This window comes from Tachyglossus aculeatus, chromosome X1 (genome assembly GCF_015852505.1).
Source record: "Tachyglossus aculeatus isolate mTacAcu1 chromosome X1, mTacAcu1.pri, whole genome shotgun sequence".
Lineage (NCBI taxonomy): Eukaryota > Metazoa > Chordata > Mammalia > Monotremata > Tachyglossidae > Tachyglossus > Tachyglossus aculeatus.
In genome coordinates this window covers 134,893,610-134,914,056 of record NC_052101.1, presented here as the reverse complement: position 1 = coordinate 134,914,056, position 20,447 = coordinate 134,893,610, and positions in this window count along the sequence as shown.

Genomic DNA, 20,447 nt, shown 5'->3' with positions numbered 1-20,447 from the left:
CCCAAGGTCACACAGCTGACAATTGGCGGAGCCAGGATTAGAACCCATGACCTGCTGATTCCCAGGCCCGTGCTCTATCCACTACTCCATGCTGTATATTGTCTGTCTTCCCCTCTAGACTGTAAGCTCATTGTGGGCAGAGAATGTGTCTTCTTTATTATATTGTACTCTCCCAAGCACTTAGTACAGTGCTGTGCACACAGTAAGCTCTCAATAAAGACGATTGAATGACTGAATGACTGAATGAATAAAGACGAATCAATGAATGAATGAACCTGACCTGGCACACCCTCCCTCTTCATGTTCGACAGACAATTACTCTCCCCACCTTCAAAGCCTTATTGAAGGCACATCTCTTCCAAGAGACCTTCCATGTCTAAGCCCTCTTTCCTTTTCTCCCTCTCCCTTCTGCATCACCCTGGTTTGCTCCCTTTAATCACCTCCCCACATAGCCCCTCAGCACTTATGTACATATGCGTAATTTATTTATTTATATTAATGTCTGTCTCCCCACCTCTAGACTGTAAGCCCACTGTGGGTAGGGGATGTGTCTGTTATATTGTTATATTGTCCTCTCCCAAGCGCTTAGTCCAGTGCTCTGCACACTGTAAGCACTCAGTAAATACGATTGGTTGACTGATTGATTGAGGGGAACTGAAGGCAGAGACGTGTCCGGAAAGCACAGCTGTGCTGATAGCCCTATGTGGGAAGCCTCTTTGTTCCTGGACTCAGCCCTCCAGATGCCAGTTCAAGCATCAGTGCGGCCTGGACCTGAGTCCCTGGAAGTGTGAGCAAGGCTCCTCCCGCCCCTCATCTGCCCTGGAATTGGCTAGTTGGGAATGCAAGCAGGTGGCAGGTGGAAACTAAGCCAGGAACTGAACTTCCTGTCCTGCTCCATCCTCTCAACAGGCCTCACATTGGGAAGTATTCAACAGAAGCGTACACTTTCTTCTGCTGGCATGATTGCCAAGCCATTTATCATCCTCACTGAGAGTTCTCACGCCACACTGTCCTCCACTGGCTCCAGAGCCCTCCTGAATCTCTTTCCCAGAAACTAATGTCTGCAGAGCTCACCAGGCCCCCCAGATGCCCAAGCCCAGCCAGGAGCATCTCTTGGCCCAGGGCTGGGGGGCTGGAGAGACGGTGGACTGGAGACTGGAGAGCTGGAGGACTTGAGGGCTAGAGGCAGGGAGGTCTAGAGGGCAGAAGAGCCAGAAGGCGGGAGGGCAAGAGAGCTGGGTGTACGGGCAAAACCTGGGAGTGACCAACAATGAGCAGAGGAGGGCTGAGGCTGATGTGGAAGCCCACTCTGGCCCACAGAGCAATCAAGAAGGACCCAGACCATTGACCCAGGGTAATCAGCACTGCAAACTGGGAGAGGGACGGAGAAGAGGACAGCAGGGGCTGGGAGAGGGTGACACTGGAGAGATGGGGCTGGGAGGAGGATGGGAGATAGGCGATCTGTAACTCCGCAACCACAGACAAGCTCTCTGGGCCCTGAGGCTGCTCAGGAGGATGTCTGGAGCGGCATTCGGCAATCACTCATTAACCAGGGCTGGACGGACGGATGGAGGAGTGAGGCAGGATGGGACAGGATGAGACAGGACAAGGCAGGACGACAAGGAAGAGGGGAACAGTGGACTAGGAGTGGGGCCAAGCTGGGGCCAAGGAAAGGGCATTTTGTCTGTTTCTCACCCACCTTCTGAGACTCGGGGCAGAGTTTACCCTCGCCGAGGTGGAACTGGTCTGGACCACTCTACCTTGAATATTATTCAGTTGGGCAAAGCATGGTTTCCCCCAGCTCCTTCTCTCCTCTTCTCTCCCCTCCCCTCCCCACCCTCTCAGACCCTGAGCCAAGAGATCCTGATGCACATAATGATAATAATAATGGCATTTATTAAGTACTTACTATGTGCAAAGCACTGTTCTAAGCGCCGGGGAGGTTACAAGGTGATCAGGTTGTCCCCCGGGGGGGGCTCACAGTCTTAATCCCCATTTTACAGATGAGGTAACTGAGGCCCAGAGAAGTGAAGTGACTTGCCCAGAGGCACACAGCTGACAATTGGCAGAGCTGGGATTTGAACCCATGACCTCTGATTCCGCAGCCCGTGATCTTTCCGTTGAGCCATGCTGCTTCTAATGTTATTAGGTCAGCATCACCCCTACTTGTGTCATTTCCGGTCGTGCTTGGGGCCGGACACCTGGGCTAGCCCCAGGGTCCCAGTATTTTTGGTGCCTTGCAGCTGGGCTAGGGAGCTCCCTGGGGCTCCAGGCCTGCGCAACCTGAGATTTCTGCTGCCACCGTCACAAGACTCTCAGATCTTGGTCCCCCCACCGACCCAACACAGTGTGAGAGGCCCTTGGGGTTCAGTTAGAGGGTCCTGAGCTCTGAGGCTGGGTTATTGCTGCAATTACTGAGATTTGGGGGTCCACCAACCCTCCCCTACCTCCCCTTCCTCAACCGAGCCCCCGTGATAGTTAATCGCCGATAGTTCAGGTTCCCCACACACAGCTCAACTCAAGAGGACTCTGGACCACCGAGTCCCACCACCTGCCCTCCTGAGGGGATGGCCTCGGAGGCCTCTGCTACGGGCTAGCAAACAAAACTTCATAGTTCTCCCGAGGCCACCACCGCTGATACGTGCCTCCTGAGTTGCCTTGGGCTCCTTGTGGAAAGTGGCGGACAGATTGTCCCCAGAGAGCAAGCGGCATGGCCTAGTTATTTACTTGTACATATCTATTCTATTTATTTTATTTTGTTAGTATGTTTGGTTTTGTTCTCTGTCTCCCCATTTTAGACTGTTGGGTAGGGACTGTCTCTATATGTTGCCAACTTGGACTTCCCAAGTGCTTAGTACAGTGCTCTGCACACAGTAAGCGCTCAATAAATATGATTGATTGATTGATTGATTGATTGGGAGTTGGAGAGCCTGGGTTCTCATCCCGGCTTCGCCATTTGCCTGCCGTGTGACAAGCCGCTTCACTTCTCAGGGCCTCAGCTTTCTCATCTACCAAATGGGGATTCGATCCCTGTTCTCGCTCCCCACTAGACTTCGAGCCCCATGTGGGACAGGGACTGTGTCCGACCTGATTCTCTTGGGTCTTGTTTGTTTGTAATGGTATTTGTTAAGCGCCAACTATGTGCCAGGTACTGTACTAAGCACTGGAGTAGATACTTCAAGGTAAGCAGGTTGGACACAGTCCCTGTCCCCAATGAGGCTCACGGTTTTAATCCCCCTTTTACAGATAAGGGAACTGAGGCCCAGAGAAGTGAAGTGACTTGTCCGAGGTCATACAGCGGTACTTGGCACGGAGTAAGCACTTAACAAATACCACACTGATTATTAGTAAAGTCTTCTCCCTTGAATGGCTCCTGTCACTGGGCTGTCTGTTCCCTTCCCACACGGGGCTTCAGCCCTCCCAGCCCCGCACGGCCTTCCAACTCCTCCAGTCTCACCAGCCACTTACCTGCTGGTGGTAAGGAATCACGGCACCTGTGTGGAGGCCGGGAGAATTTGCTGTTTCAGTCCAAATTCCCACCAGATTCTTTCAGGGTCGCCTCATTTCTCTTGGGCCCCAGGCCTGCGCTCATCCGCCGGCTGGCATTAGCCTAAACCCCGGGTGTACATGGCACAGGCACCAGCTTTCTATTTTGAGCGTGGGGACGGAAAGGTGGCGGGGACTTGGGGGAGGGGGCAGATGAGGTCAGGGGAGGTGACAGGCTTCCCAGAACAATCAGGCCTGAGAGCTGCCATTTTGGGTCTGCTCCGAGCCCTGGGAAAGCGCGGCTGAGAGTCCAGCTCACATAGCCAATGGGGGCCCTGGTCCCTCCTCACCCCATGCCCTCTTGGAGTGGGCACCCATGGTGTACAATGGCCACAGGGAAGCGGCATGGGTTCCTGGCCAGTTGACGGACTCGCGTTCCCCCGTTGGGCTATGGGAAAGGTTCAGAACAATGGGTTTAGTCCTGGGACTCTAAGAAGCAGTTGGGACGCTGTGGGACCCTGTGGGGCCCAGGTCTCGCCACTAATGAGGCTCCCCCTCCGGACCACCCGGACCACCTGCTCTGCAGGAAGCCCGGATGGCTCTCAGTCACCTCCCCTCCCTTCCCCTCTCCCTGACCTTTTGCGATGACTTTTCTTTACAGGCAGGGAAAGTTCTCAAACTTTACTATCTTTGTACTAGGTAGAGATCACTGATATGGGGAATGGAGTCTGCTTGCTCACACAGCCCTTGCCAAGTATTTCTGGAGTCACGCAAGCCTGGGACCAGCCAGGGACAGGGGGAATCAGATTCATGTTGCCCTAGGTGGGGCAGCCGGTGCTGGCCCACTTTCAAGTAGTTCCAGCGAGAGAGGGGGCGGTTGGGGCGCTCCCTATGGCGTAGGGGTCACGAGCAGAAATTGGGCAGAAACTGAGGCTCACCCTGGACAAGGGCCTATTTGCAGGACCGCTCGAAATGTACAGCCAATCGCAGGGGAAGAACTGGTTGTGGGGAGGACGGGGTCGGGGGGAGGGATGGCGTGTGCAGAGCGTGGGACGGGTCAGGGGTAAAGTGGGCGCTTTAGTGGCAACGTCGCTCTTTCCCGAGCTATTTCATGGAGACGCCGGACAGGGTTCCGATCCATCAATCAATCGCTCCATTGTATTTATTGAGCGCTTACTGTGTGCAAAGCGCTGGAAAGCGCTGGACCAAGCGCTTGGGAGAGTACCACAGAACAGATTTGGTAGACACGTTCCCCGCCCACAAGGAGCTTGCGCTAGCCACGCTGGCTCCGGGCTTTGGCCGAAGTAGCTGAAACACCCAAATCCCGTGTTCCCGACTGACTGATCGATTGAGAGAAGCAACGTGGCCTGATGGAAAGAGCACAGGGCTGGGAGTCGGAGAACCTCGGTTCTGCTCGGGGCGCGGTCAGCCCCGGCCCATTAAAAATAGGGAACCACCTGCTTTCCGGCCTTTTCAGCGCTCCAAGTCCCTTCCCTGGGCTGGAGTCCTAAGTCTTGGAAGCAACATATGGACAACTCCTCACCGTTGGCTTTAAAGCACTCCACCCACCATGTTACCCCTCGTTTCTCTCCTTCTACAACCCAACCCTCACACTTCGCTCCTCTAGAGCTAGCCTTCTCACTGTGCCTCCATCTCACTTGTCTCTCCTGTCTCGCCGCCGACCCTTAGCCCACATCCTGCCTCTGGCCCGGAATGCCCTCCCTCCTCAAATCCGGCAGACGGTTACTCTCCCCGGCTGCAAAGCCTTATTGAAGGCGTAGCTCCTCCAAGAGGCCTTCCCGGACTATGGCGTAGAGGATCGAGCCCAGTCCTGGGAGTCAGAAGGTCATGGGTTCTATTCCCGGCCACTTTTCTGCCGCGTGGCCTTGGGCAGGTCACTTCACTTCCCTATGTCCCCGTTGCCTCACCTGTAAAATGGGGATTAAGACTGGGAGCCCCATGTGGGAAATGGACTCTGTCCAACCTGATTTGCTTGTATCCACCCAGGGCTTAGTACCGTGCCTGGCACATAGTAAGCAGTTAACAAATGCCATAGTTATTATTCTTATTATGTCCCACTTTTCCTCACCTCCCACTCCCTTCTGCATCGCCCTGACTTGTTCCCTTTGTTCTTCCCCCCTCCCAGCCCCACAGCACTTGTGTACGTTATCTGTAATTTTATTTATTTGTATTCATGTCTGTCTCCCCCCTTCTGGACTGTAAGCTCGTTGTTGGCAGGGAATATGTCTGTTTATTGCTGTACTGTACTCTCCCAATTACTCAATACAGTGCTCTGCGCATAGTAAGCTCTTAATAAATGTGATTGAATGAATGAATGAAAAGCAGCGTGGCCGTGTGGATACAGCACAGGCCTAGAAGTGAGAAGGACCTGGGTTCTGCTCCCAGCTCTGCCACTTGTCTGCTGCGTGACCTTGGGCAAGTCACTTCACTTCTCTGGGCCTCTGGTACCTTGTCTGTAAAATGATGATGATGATGATGATGATGATGGCATTTGTTAAGCGCTTACTATGTGCAAAGCACTGTTCTAAGTGCTGGGGGGGATACAATGTGATCACGTTGTCCCACGGGGGGCTCACAGTCTTAATCCCCATTTTTACAGATGAGGTAACTGAGGCCCAGAGAAGCAAAGTGACTTGCCCAAGGTCACACAGCAGACTTGTGGTGGAGCGGGGATTCGAACCCATGACCTCTGACTCCAAAGCCCGGGCTCCTTCCGCTGAGCCACACTTCTTCTCTAAAATGGGGGTGAAGACTGTGAGCCCCACGTGGGACATGGACTGTGGCCAACCTGATTAGCTTGTATCCACCCCAGCACTTAATACAGTGCCTGGCACATAGTAAGTGCCCAACAAATACCATAAGATTACAAAAGGAAAAGAAAGAGACAAGGAAGCAAAAGAGAAAATGGTGCCTGCCACTGCAAACATCCAAAGAGACAATACAACAAGAGAAGAGCCTTTTTGTGCCCAAAGTGTAGCCGAGCACCGGCCTTGTCAGCAGCGTCTTTGAATACAAAAGACAACTCCACAGCTATAGAGGAGGAAACTGAGGCTCAGAGAGGTCACGGGCAGAACTGGGACTCCATCCCCCATCTCCCACCTCTTAGCCCCATGCTCTTTTCCCCTAGGCCAGACTGCCTCCGAACAGTAAGCTGGGTGGAAGGAGACCCTCCTGAACATGCTCTGCCCAGGGCCTCCACTTGACTGATATGGCCCAGAAAGGTCTCAGGGATCAATCAGAATTTGGGAGGGGTGGGGATGATAATTAATGGTTTCAGCCCGGGGGCAGTTGCTGCCCCCTCTCTCTTTATGCTCTGAAAGCCCCTACAGATCATCACCTGGGGCCTGTTGACGGTGCCCACCATGGGCAGAGCTCCGTTTCTCTGACGCCAAATACCCCAGTCCCCGGAGCCAGTCAAGTCCTCTGCTTTCCTTCACTCCAGGGCGCGACGCCCAGATGGCCAGGATTTCCAAAGACAGCCTGGCTGCGGTGCCACTGGGGAGTCGGGCTCGTGAAAGCCCAAGAATGTTCTCAAAATAAGCAGCCGTTTAATATCCCAGAGCATGAAGAGCTGGGTTTGGGGGCATTAGGCTGACAGCTGAAGGGAGAGAAGGCTGGTACTGAGATAAGGCCTCTTTGTTTGGGCTGCAGGATGATAAGCCGTCACATGGGTGCTGGTTGTTTGGTTGGAGAAATATTTCTGAAACCGCCTCTCGCTTGTGCAGTCTCTAGCTTCAGTCGGTCCCAGTCTCCGACGTCAAGGGTTATGGCTGTGGCTGTGACTAGCTGTGGCTAATAGCGGGGCCCTAGTCCAGCCAAACTCTGATCTTTCCTTCCATTAATGAAGCAGGCACCAAAATTGAGGAGACTGTAGGGGAATTCCAGGCAGGCCCATCATCTACAAGAGTTTACTGGCTGCCTAGAAGGAGCCTAGAAGGAGCCATGTCCAACGCATGACCCGCTGTTCTCCCAGCCCGACGGTGAACCCAAGGCCACCCTTCCTAGACCTTTGCCATCAGCCCTGCTCCTTGTTCTGTCAATCAATCAATCGATCAATCATATGGTATTTAGGAAGCGACACCGCTGAAGCTGGGCCACTGCCAGGGGCTACTGGACGGCGTTTGGGAGGTGCCCCTATGGCTTTCCCCTTTTCTTTCTCCATCTCCTCCCCCCTCCCTCTCTCCCTTCCTCTCTTCCTCTCTCCTCCCCTCCCTCCATTCTCCCCTTCCTCCTTCCTCCCCTCTCTCCCTCCATCGATGGCTCAGTGGTTCTCCTCCGTGAGGAAAATTACCTGGTTGAGTTCACATTCACAATGTGGTGGGGCAGCGGGGAAGAGGAGGGCGCACGCCCATTGTCTTATAATAATAATAATAATAATCGTGGTATTTGTTAAGCATTTATTATGTTCCAGGCACTTAGTAGATACAAGCTAATCAGGTTGGACACAGTCCCTGTCCCACATGGGGCTCACAGTCTCAACCCCCATTTTACAGATGAAGTAACTGAGGCATAGAGAAGTGACTTGCCCCAGGTCACACAACAGATGAGTAGTGGAGCTGGGATTAAAACCCAAGTTTTTCTGACTCCCAGCCTCATGGTCTATCTACTAGGCCATGCCCCTACTCATTTTAATGGTGAGGCATTGAGCTGTTAATACTTGGACAAGGAATCTGGTTGGAATTTGCAGTTTTGTCAAAGGGAGGCCCACTGCTAGGAGTGAGGGGGACCTGGCCACCCGTGGAGACCCAGGGGGATCAGGCACCCCAGAAGCCCAAGCATGGCTTCAGGGGTCCTGAGTTTGCAACCCAGTAGTTCCACTCCACAGTGGGTCCTCTGTCCATGCCAGACTTTAAAAGGAAAAGTCCGTCGGCAGTTCATTCATTCAGTCAGTGATATTTATTGAGCGCTTACTTCATGCAGAGCACTGTACTAAGCATTTGGAAAGTACAATTCAGCAGCAGAGACAATCTCTACCCAACAACGGGCTCACAGTCTAGAAGGGGGAAGACAGACAACAAAACAAGTAGAAAGTCATCAATAGCATCAATATAAATAAATGGAATTATAGATATAGAATTATAAAATATATCTATATATAGATATATAGAGATATAGGTATAGCAATATATAATTATAGATATATAGAGAAGCAGCATGGCTCAGTGGAAAGAGCCCGGGCTTTGGAGTCAGAGGTCATGAGTTCAAATCCCGGCTCCACCACTTGTAAGCTCTGTGACTTTGGGCAAGTCACTTAACTTCTCTGGGCCTCAGTTCCCTCATCTGTAAAATGAGGATTAAGACTGTTAGCCCTATGTGGGATAACCTGATCACCTTGTAACCTCCCCAGCGCTTAGAACAGTGCTTTGCACATAGTAAGCGCTTAATAAATGCCATCGTTATTATTATTATAATTATATATACACATCATTAATAAAATAAATAGAATAATAAATATGTCCATATATATACACAAGTGCTGTGGGGCGGGGAGGGGGGTAGAGGAGAGGGACAGAGTCAGGGTGATGGGGAGGGGAGGAGAAGCAGAGGAAGGGGGGCTTATTCTGAGAAGGCCTCCTGGAGGAGGTGAGCTTTCAATAGGGCTTTGAAGGGAGGAAGTGTGCTAGTTTGGCAGATGTGAGGAGGGAGGGCATTCCAGGCCAGAGGTAGGACGTGGGCCAGGGGTCGATGGCGGGACAGGCGAGAACGAAGTACGGTGAGGAGATTAGCGGCAGAGGAGCGGAGTGTGTGGGCTGGGCTGTAGAAGAAGAGAAGGGAGATGAGTTAGGAGGGGGCAAGGTGATGGAGAGCTTTGAAGCCAATAGTGTGAAGTTTTTGCCTGATATGGAGGTTCATAGACAACCACTGGAGATTTTTGAGGAGTGGGGTGACATGCCCTGAGTGTTTCTGTAGAAAGATAATCTGGGCAGCAGAGTGAAATATAGACTGAAGTGGGGAGAGACAGAGGTTGGAAGATCAGAAAGGAGGCTGATGCAGTAATCCAGTCGGGATATGATGAGTGATTGTACTAACATGGTAGTGGTTTGGATGGAGAGGAAAGGGCCACCTCATTTAGATCCCAAGGATGAGTGGGGAGGATGGAGTAGCTTCGTTGGGAGGATGACTGGCCACAGGATTGGGGCCACCAAGCTGGCCAAGAGGGGCCACGATTGACAGAGCAAAATTGTGGTGGTGGCTGGGGGGATGGGGGAAGAGGCCAAAGTGGACACCGAATTACTGCTCCCCAGACCCTACACCACCAGGATGAGGAGGCACCCACTAAAGCTGGGGGGTGGCAGGTTCAAAACAAAAGAAAACACTTCTTTGGGGAACGTATCTATCAACTCTGTGATAATGTACTCTCCAAAGCTCTTAGTACAGTGCCCTGCACACAGTAAGCACTCAATAAATACCATTGATTGATTCAGAGGCCTAGTGGAAAGAACACAGAGCTGGTAGTCCGGAGATGCAGGTTCCGGTCCTGGCTCCACCATATACCTCCTAGGTGACCTCGGATAAGTCGCTTCACTTCTCTGGGCTTCATCTGTAAAATGAGGATTACATTCCTGTTTTCCCACCCCCACCCCTTAGATTGTGAGCCCCGGGTGGGACAGGGACTGGGTCCGATCTGCCCCACTGCTTAGCACTGAGTGAGCACTTAAAAATGGCGTTATTATTTTTATACAGTCAGTGAGGGGGAGCATATGGAATTCATTACCACAGGAAGTTGAATAGGCCAAAAACAGCAGGAGGTTTGAGGAGAGTTTGGACAAATTCATAGACAAGAGATCCAGGCTTGGGGATGGAGAGAGAAGAGTCAAGAGTGTTGAATAGGCCACGCAGGGTCACTGGAGGAGAGTCAGAGATAGAGAAAGGAGAGGCATGCAGAAACTCATATAAAATGAGAAAACTGATGTGAAAATGCTTTGGAAAAATAAAAATACTGTGCAAATTGTTTCACAATTATTTCTTGTTTTTCTGATTTGTATTGGAAAATAACAGTAAAATCAAGAACTGTGGGGAGAGAACTCGCCTCGAGAACAGGAAATTTGTCTAGCATACATTAGCACACATTTATGTATTTATTTATTAGTCTATTTATTTATTTATATTAATGTTTGTCTCCCCCTCTAGACTGTGAGCTCATTGTGGGCCGGTATGTGTCTGCTTGTCGTTATATTGTACTCCCTCAAAGCACTTAGTACAGTGTTCTGCATACAGTAGGTGCTCAATAAATACAATTGAATGAATGAATGAATGAATTAGCTCCGTCAGGCAAGTGAGAGAGAGCAATCACGCTGGGCAAGTACAAATTAGGATTAAAAACAGAAATGTGGCAGTTGGATTATATTTCTTCAGTCCAGAGGTCTACGGTTATCCCCCGAGAGCCCGCCCAGCTCTCCTAGAGCGTGGGTGAGAGGACGGGCGAGCGTGTTCCTGCAGACCCCGTGTTCACTGAAACTTGCGCCGTGGCGCTCCCCACGGACTTGCGCCCAGCTGTTTCCTCCAATCCCGCAGGGCGCTGGATCAGACAAACAATAATAATAATAATAATAATGGCATTTGTTAAGCACTTACTATGTGCCCAGCACTGTTCTAAGCGCTGGGGGGCATACAAAGTAATCAGGTTGTCCCACATGGGGCTCACAGTCTTAATCCCCATTTTCCAGATGAGGGAACTGAGGCCCAGAGAAGTGAAGTGACCCAAGGTCACACAGCAGACAAATGGAGGAGCCGGGATGAGAATCCATGACCTCTGACTCCCAAGCCCAGGCTCTTTCCAGTGAGCCATGCTGCTTCTCGATCCTGGCATCACATTGTATTATTATTAGTAGTATTATATTTGTTAGGCCAGAGCTCAGAAGGACGTCCTGTACATGTCGGATTCAACGTTCTTCAAAGTAACCTAGTGGGTTCTCGGCCATCGCGCATGGGAGTGGACTCTGTGACTCCGTGGGACAACCTGATCACCTTGTAACCTCCCCAGCGCTTAGAACAGTGCTTTGCACATAGTAAGAGCTTAATAAATGCCATCATTATTATTAAGATGACCATTTGGCTGGCATATTCTCTAGCACCCCTGTGGTCACCCTAGGCTTGAGCTTTGATTTGCCTGTGGAGACCCCATTGTTTGCTATGTTCTATCTATCAATCAATGGCACTTATTCATTCAGTCACTCATTCAATCGCATCTATTGAGCACTTACCGTTCATTCATTCATTCAGTCGTATTTATTGAGCGCTTACTGTGTGCAGAACCTTGTACTAAGCACTTGAGGGAGTACAATACAGCAATAAACAGACAAAATTCCCTGTCCACAATGAGCTTACAGTCTGAGAGCGGGAGTGCGGGGGGAGACAGATATTAATATAAATAAATAAGTGAAAGATATGTACATAAGCACTGTGGGGCTGGGAGGGGGGAAGAACAAAGGGAACAAGTCAAAGCGACAAACAAGAGAGTGGGAGAAGAGAGGAAACAGAGGGCCTAGTCAGGGAAGGCTTCTTGGAGGAGATGTGCCTTCAATAAGGCTTTGAAGAGGGGGGAAAGTAATTGTCTGTGTGATTTGAGGAGGGAGGGCATTCCAGGCCGAAGGCAGGATGTGGGTGAGGAGTCAGTGGGGAGACAGGCGAGATGGAGGCAGAGTGAGAAGGTTATCACTAGAGGAGCAAAGTGTGCGGGCTCAGTTGTAGGAGAGAAGTGAGGTGAGGTAGGAGGGGGCAAGGTGATGGAGTGCTTCAAAGCCAATGGTGAGGAGTTTTTGTTTGAAGCAGAGGTGGATGGGCAACTACTTGAGTTTTTTGAGGAGTGGGGAGACACGTCCTGAACGTTTTTATAGAAAAATGATTCGGGCAGCAGAGTGAATCATGGGTGGAGTGGGGAAAGACAGGAGGCTGGGAGGTCAGCAAGAAGGCTGATGCAGTAATCCAGGCAAGATGGACTGAACGATTGCGTTGTTGTGGTAGCAGTTTGAGGGCCTACTGTGTGAGGAGTATTGTACTACAAGCTCGGGAAAGTTGGTAGACACAATCCCTGCCTACAAGGAGCTTACAGTCTAGAGGGGGAGACAGACATTAAAATAAATTACAAATAGGAGAAGCAGCAGTGCATTAATGCTGTGGGACGATGGTATCAAAATGCATAATGATGATGATGATGATGGTATTTATTAAGCGCTTACTATGTGCTAAGCACTGTTCTAAGCACTGGGGAGGTTACAAGGTGATCAGGTTGTCCCACAGGGGGCTCACAGTCTTCATCTCCATTTTACAGATGAGGTAACTGAGGCCCAGAGAAGTGAAGTGACTTGCCCAAAGTCACACAGCTGACAATCGGTGGAGCCGGGATTTGAACCCATGACCCCTGACTCCAAAGCCCGGGCTCTTTTCCACTGAGCCACGCTGCTTAAGGAGCACACAGCCAAATACAAAGTCGATACAAAGGGGCAGGAGGGCACAGAAAGTGAGTGCTTGGTCAGGGAAGGCCTCTTGGAGGAGATTCAATCATATTTATTAACTGCTTACTGTGTGCAGAGCACAGAGATGGGATTTTAATAAGGTTTTGAAGGTGGGGAGAGTGGCAGTCCATCAGATATAAAGTGGGAGGGAGTTTGAGGCCAGAGGGTAGAGATGGGTAAGGGTCAGTGTTAAGATAGATGAGATGGCGACGGAGAATAGGTTAGGAGTGGAGTTTGTGGCCTGGGCTGTGAAGGAGATCAGCAAGGTAAGATAGGATGTGGAAGTAAATGGACAACCACTCGAGGTGTGTGGAGACGCGGACTGAATTCTTTTTAGATAAATGATCCGGGGAGGAGAGTGAAGTGTAAATTGGAGGAGAAGAAACAGGAGGCAGGAGGCAGGGAGGTCGGGGAGGAGGCTGATGTAGCAGTCAAGGCAGGATGACAATAATAAGAGCTTGGATCAGTGCGGTAGCAGTTTGGATGGAGAGGAGAAGGCAGATTCCTAGAGATATTGTGAAGGTTGAACCAACAGGATTTAGGGAGTAGATTTAGGGGCAGGTTTTAGGAAGTAGGATTCCAGCAGACCCTCACAGACGTGGATTGTAGCACCACAGTCAACAGCAGGAGGGGAGGGAGTGAAGCAACGTGGCTCAGTGGAAAGATCCCGGGCTTTGGAGTCAGAGGTCATGGGTTCAAACCCTGGCTCCGCCAAGTGTCAGCTGTGTGACTGTGGGCAAGTCACTTAGCTTCTCTGTGCTTCAGTTACCTCATCTGTAAAATGGGGATTAAGACTGTGAACCCCCCCGTGGGACAACCTGATCACCTTGTAACTTCCCCAGCGCTTTAGAACAGTGCTTTGCACATAGTAAGCACTTACTAAATGCCATCATCATTATTATTATTCTTAATATTATTATTAAGCATTCCAGCTAGGAAACGTCTGAAAACAGAGGGTTTTTTTTAAAGGGTTGCCCTGGCCCCCAAGGGCCCAGCATCCCCAACTCCAATGTCCTGTCTTCACCCCACCCCACTTTCGCTGGCCACACAGAAACTGGATCCCAACTAGAAGTAGAAAGATTCTGGGATTTCTTTGGGAAAAAGTGCCAGATCGGATTATCGCTGGGCCAAAGTATTCTGGTCGAAGAGACTGGGGAGTTTATTTCCTCTTGAGGAAAGCCCTGCTTTTGTGGGGCACTTTCCTAAATTGAAAATTTCCTGGTGGCTTTTGTGGGTTTGTGTCACAGCTTTCATATTATTCAAATGCCTGGGTGAGACTGGCCTTCATTTCCTTCGTTTGGCAATTTGGTTCTTAAGAAGCCAAAGGAAAATAGTCTCTTGTGAATGTTATCAGGCTGACTCTCAACATCTAATGGGGGAATTAGTGGGCAGGCCTATTATTTTTTTTCCCTGAGAGGAGGAGAAATTTGCTTCTGGCGAACAGGAGGGATGAGCCTAGCTGGCTGGCTGACTGGCTGGGTCAGAGCCATCCCCTAAGTGGGCTCTTCAGTGTTAATTAAGCTTGAAGGAGGAGTCCTCCTAAGTTGCTTATGGACCCATCCCTCGTGGCAAGTTATCGTGCCCCATCCAGCAGAGGACAGCCCCAAGGCCACGTGGAGAAACCCAGCGCTGGCCCAGGAGGCCTTCCCTGACTAAGCTCTCATTTCCTCTTCTCCCACTCCTTTCTGCGTCACCCGGATTTGCTCCTCTTATTCACCCCTCCCTCAGCCCCACAGCACTTATGTACATATTTGTAATTTATTTATACTCATGTCCGTCTCCCCCTCTAGACTCGTTGTGAGCAGGGAATGTGCCTATGTTGTTAAATTGGACTCTCCCAAGTGTTTAGTACAGTGCTCTACACACAGTAAGTGCCGCATAAATGTCATTGATTGGTTGATTGGTCGATTGGCCCGGGCTATTGGAAAATTGGAGCCTGGGGCCTTGGGGAGGTAAGCAGCTCTTGCAGATTCGGGATTCTAAGAGAAATTTGGCACGGAGCTGTGTTGGTTTTTCGCCATCAGCAACAATCCCTCATAAACAACCCTTCACAGCTGCCCAAGAGGAGAAGGAGGAGGAAACTAGCTGGGGACCTTCTTCCTCACTAGCATCATTATCTGGCCACAGTGTCTCAGAGAGGACTCTTATTCATTCATTCATTCAATCGTATTGATTGAGCGTTTACTGTGTGCAGAGCACTGTACTAAGTACTTGGAAAGTACAATTGGGCAACAGATAGAGACAGTCCCTACCCAATAACGGGCTCACAGTCTAGAAGGGGCAGACAGTCAACAAAATAAAACAAGTAGACAGGTGTCAATACCATCAAAATAGATAAATAGAATTATAGATATATAGACATCATTAATAAAACAGAGTATTAAATACGTACAAATATACAAAAGTGCTGTGGGGAGGGGAAGGGAGAAGGGCAGAGGGAGGGAATGGGGGCAGTGGGGACGGGAGGAGGAGCAGAGGAAAAAGGGGAGGCTCAGTCTGGGAAGGCCTCCTGGAGGAGGTGAGCTCTCAGTAGGGCTTTGAAGGGAGGAAGAGAGCTAGTTTGGAGGATGTGTGGAGGGAGGGCATTCCAGGCCACAGGTAGGACGTGGGCCGGGGGTCGACGGTGGGACAGGTGAGAACGAGGCCCATTGAGGACGTTAGCGGCAGAGGAGCGGAGTGTGCGGGCTGCGCTGTAGAAGGAGAGAAGGGAGGTGAGGTATGAAGGGGCAAGGTGATGGAGCTCCTTGAAGCCAATAGTGAGGAGTTTTTGCTTCATGTCAAGGTTTAATTGTGGTATTTGTTAAGCACTTACTACGTGCCAAGCACTGTACTAAGCGCTGATGTGGATACGAGCACATCAAGTTGGACACAATCCAACCTGTGGGGCTCACAGTCTCAATCCCCATTTTACAGGTGAGGTAACTGAAGCCCAGAGAAGTCAAGTGACTTGCCCAAGGTCACACAACAGACCTGCAGCAGAGCCGGGATTAGAACCCATGACCTTCTGACTCCCAATCCCGAGCTCTATCCACTAGGCCATATTGAGCAAGTCAACATGGGACCTCTGACTGGCCACAGCTCAAATCCACCAGGTCATACCTCTTCCCCAACTTCAGAACCCTCTTAAAACCCCACTTAATAATAATAATAACAATTGTGTTTGTTGTTAAAGCGCTTACTGTGTGCCAGCACTGTACCGAGCGCTGGGGAGGATACAAGCAAATCAGGTTGGACCCAGTCCCTGGCCCACATAGGGCTCACAGTCTCAATCCCCATTTTACAGATGAGGTAACTGAGGCACAGAGAAGTGAAGTGACCTGCCCAAGGTCACACAGCAGATAAGCGGCAGAGTCACCTCCTCTAGACGGCCTTCCGCAATGTATTCCCAGTACCCAGTCATGACAATATGACAACATGTGTGGCTGGGTTGTAGTAGGAGAGTAGTAAGGTAAGGTAGGAGGGGACAAGGGGATTGAGTTTGTTGATTCAGTGTTTCATATGCCGGGGGCGTTTGGGGAGCAGGCGTCGCGGAGATGGGGCTGGGGGAGCGCGGGCCAAAGGGGACCACACGGGCAGCTCAATTGGTGTGGCCTCAGTCATTGAATCCATTCGTTCATTCAGGAGGCCTGCCCACGCTGAGCCCCCTTTTTCCTCTCCTCCCCCTCTGCCCTACCTCCTTCCCCTCCCCACGGCCCTTGTATATAATAATGATAGCATTTATTAAGTGCTTACTATGTGCAAAGCACTGTTCTAAGCGCTGGGGAGGTTATAAGGTGATCAGGTTGTCCCACGGGGGGCTCACAGTTAATAATAATAATGGCATTTATTAAGTGCTTACTATGTGCAAAGCACTGTTCTAAGCGCTGGGAAGGTTACAAGGAGATCAGGTTGTCCCACGGGGGGGCTCACAGTCTTAACCCCCATTTTACAGATGAAGGAACTGAGGCACAGAGAAGTGAAGTGACTTGCCCAAGGTCACACAGCAGGCAATTGGCGGAGCCAGGATTTGAACCTGTGACCTCTGACTCCAAAGCCCAGGCTCTTTCCACTGAGCCACGCTGCTTCTCTAACAGTTTTATTCATTCTGACGACTTTGACACCTGTCTCCATGTTTTGTTTTGTTGTCTGTCTCCCCCTTCTAGACTGTGAGCCCGTTGTTGGGTAGGGACCGTCTCTATATGTTGCCGACTTGGACTTCCCAAGTGCTTAGTACAGTGCTCTGCACACAGTAAGCACTCAATAAATACGATTGAATAAATACGCTCCAAGCTCACACTTGCCCTGTGGCCGCTGCACTGAAAAGTGGCCTCCAAACTAGCTGGGCAGACAAACTCCCCGAGAAAGGAGTCACCCACAAGACACTCTGGGGAACCCCAACTCCAACCCCCATCAAAAGCGGCCAGCAGCCGCTTCTCGGTGCTGCTCGCTACCAGGCAGCCAGCAAGATGCTGGGCACGGCAAACCCACATCAACAAGGGTGTCTTGAAATGAGGGACTCAGAGATGGAAAGTCTGCTTGCAGCGAAATATCTACTGCACCGAAGGGGCCTCGGGGCCCCCCGGGACTGGGACAGCAGCACGGCCTGCGGATGCCCGTGTCGTGACGGGTCGCTCGAGTTAAGGGGAGGGGAGGGGTGGTGGATGCCAGAGCGGGAGAGGCCCAGGGCTTCTCCTCCACGCCACCCCCAGTGCATCCCATGGCCCAGGACCTGAGGCCACGGGACCCCTGGACCATTTCTCATCTCCCCAACATGGGCTCGAGGGAAGGATTCCCCAAGGGATGGACGCCCACGCCATCTCACGCTCCCCTCCCCTACGCCTCTGGTCATGGGAGACAGGGCCCTCCCGAGACCAGGAATCCTTCCGATGGGCAGAGACCTGGCAGTTGATCCAACTCCCGAGGCCGACACCGCAGCCCGCGGAGCCGGGGAAAAACGGCACAGCCCAGGTACCTGACGGCAAACCTGCCGAGATCTCCCAGCGGGGAGGGTTGCCCTGCTGAAACACTTTCTTCAAGCCTAAAGGACAGATACACACACACACACATATGCACTCATGATGTGGTTGGGTGAGAGACAGTAGAATATTGGGTAGAAAGTCAGAGGACCTGGGCTCTTGTCCTATTTCTGCCTGGCTGAGTGCCCTTGGGGAAGACACTTAACCTCTCTTCCTCTTTTGCAGCCCTCCCCATTTCCTGGGGATGTTCTGAACACAAATGAGGTCGAGGTTGTTATGTACTCAGTGCTCTGAGGAGACTGATGCTAGACAAATTTAAATTGTTCTTCCCATTTTACAGTTGGGGAACCTGAGGCCCAGAGAGGGGAAGTGACAGAGACAGAGGCAAGGTCAGAAGACGCTCTCAGAAGCCTGGCTCCCATCCTGCGGCTACAGCTCCATTCATTCATTCATTCATTCAATCGTATTTATTGAGCGCTTACTATGTGCAGAGCACTGTACTAAGCTCCAGAGAGACAGCGTGGCCTAGTGGAAAGAACACAGGTCTATATCTTAGCTCCACCCCTGCCTGCTGTGGGACCTGAGACCAAGTTGTCAGTCTTTTGTATTGTACAAAAGAAGCAGCGTGGCTCAGTGGAAAGAGTGTGGGCTTGGGAGTCCAAGGTCATGGGTTTGAATCCCAGCTCTGCCACTTGTCAGCCGTGTGACCTTGGGCAAGCTACTTCACTTCTCTGAGCCTCAGTTCCCTCATCTGTAAAATGGGGGTGAAGATTGTGAGCCCCACGTGGGACAACCTGATCACCTTGTAGCCCCCCCAGCGCTTAGAACAGTGCTTCGCACATAGTAAGTGCTTAACAAATACCATCATTATTATTATTATTACTGTTCCAAGTGCTTAGTCCAGTGTTCTGCACATAGTAAGTGCTCAATAAATAAGACTGATGATTGTCTGTTTCACAGGGGCTCTTTCTTCTATGCTCTATCCCTCAGCTTCTCCTGGAATCAGTCAATCAATGGTTTTTTTGTGGTATTTGTTAAGCACTTACGATGTGTCCAGCACTGTTCTAAACGCTGAGGTAGATACAACTTTAACAGGTTGGACACCGTCCCTGTCTCACACAGGTCTCGTGGTCTAAACTGGAAAGAGGAGGATTTAATCCCCATTTAACTCACCCCTGTGCTGGGCAGCAGGGTCACGGGAGAGTCGAGGGCGGAAACTCAGGTTTACTGCGCGGAAGGAGGCAATGGTAAACCGCTTCTGGATTTTGACCAAGCAAACCGTGTGGGTCCACTACCAGAACGACTGCAGGTGGAGGCGGGACGTTCCGGGTGAGACTTGTCCATGGTGTCGCTATGGGTCAGAGATGACTCGACAGCATAAGACAACAGATGAGGGAATTGAGGCCCAGAGAAGTGAAGCGACTTGCCCAAGGTCACACAGCAGACAAGTGGCAGAGCTGGTATAAGAATCCAGGTCATCGGACTGCCAGGCCTGGGCTCTTTCCCCTAAGCCATACTGCTTCCCTGAGCATTTTGTGCAGAGGACTGTACTGAGCACTTGGGAGAGTACGAAAGAATGATTAAACGCAATCCCTCCCCTCAAGGAGCTGACAGCCTAGAGGGGAGTGACAGCCACTAAAATCAATCGTGGGTAGGAGGAGGTGAAAAGATACGTCTGGAACTGCTACCCTCCGGAGGTAGAGGGTGAGCACCCCAGGGCGTAGGCTACCCAAAAGGCAAAAACTCCTCACCCTGGGCTTCAAGGCTGTCCATCACCTCGCCCCCTCCTACCTCACCTCTCTTCTCCCCTTCTACAGCCCAGCCCACACCCTCCGCTCCTCTGCCGCTAATCTCCTCACCGTACCTCGTTCTCGCCTGTCCCTCCATCGACCCCTGGCCCACGTCATCCCCCGGGCCTGGAATGCCCTCCCTCCGCCCATCCGCCAAGCTAGCTCTCTTCCTCCCTTCAAAGCCCTACTGAAAGCTCACCTCCTCCAGGAGGCCTTCCCAGACTGAGCCCCCTCCTTCCTCTCCCCCTCCTCCCCCTCCCCATCCCCCCGCCTTACCTCCTTCCCCTCCCCACAGCACCTGTATATATGTATATATGTTTGTACGTATTAATTACTCTATTTGTTTATTTATTTTATTTGTACATATTTATTCTATTTATTTTATTTTGCTAATATGTTTTGTTTTGTTGTCCATCTCCCCCTTCTAGACTGTGAGCCCGCTGTTGGGTAGGGAACGTCTCTATATGTTGCCAACTTGTACTTCCCAAGTGCTTAGTACAGTGCTCTGCACACAGTAAGCGCTCAATAAATACAGTTGAATGAATGAATGAAGTGTGGTTGGAGAAATAGAGAGTGGGGAGATGAGAAATTAATCAAGGAAGGCCTCCTGAAGGAGGTGGGCTTTCAGAAGCGCTTAGAAGATGGGGTGAGCTGGGGTCTAGCAGATGTGAAGGGGGAGGGAGTTCCAGGAGGAAGGGAGGGTGTGAGCAAGATGTCAGAGGTAAGAGACACGAGACCGA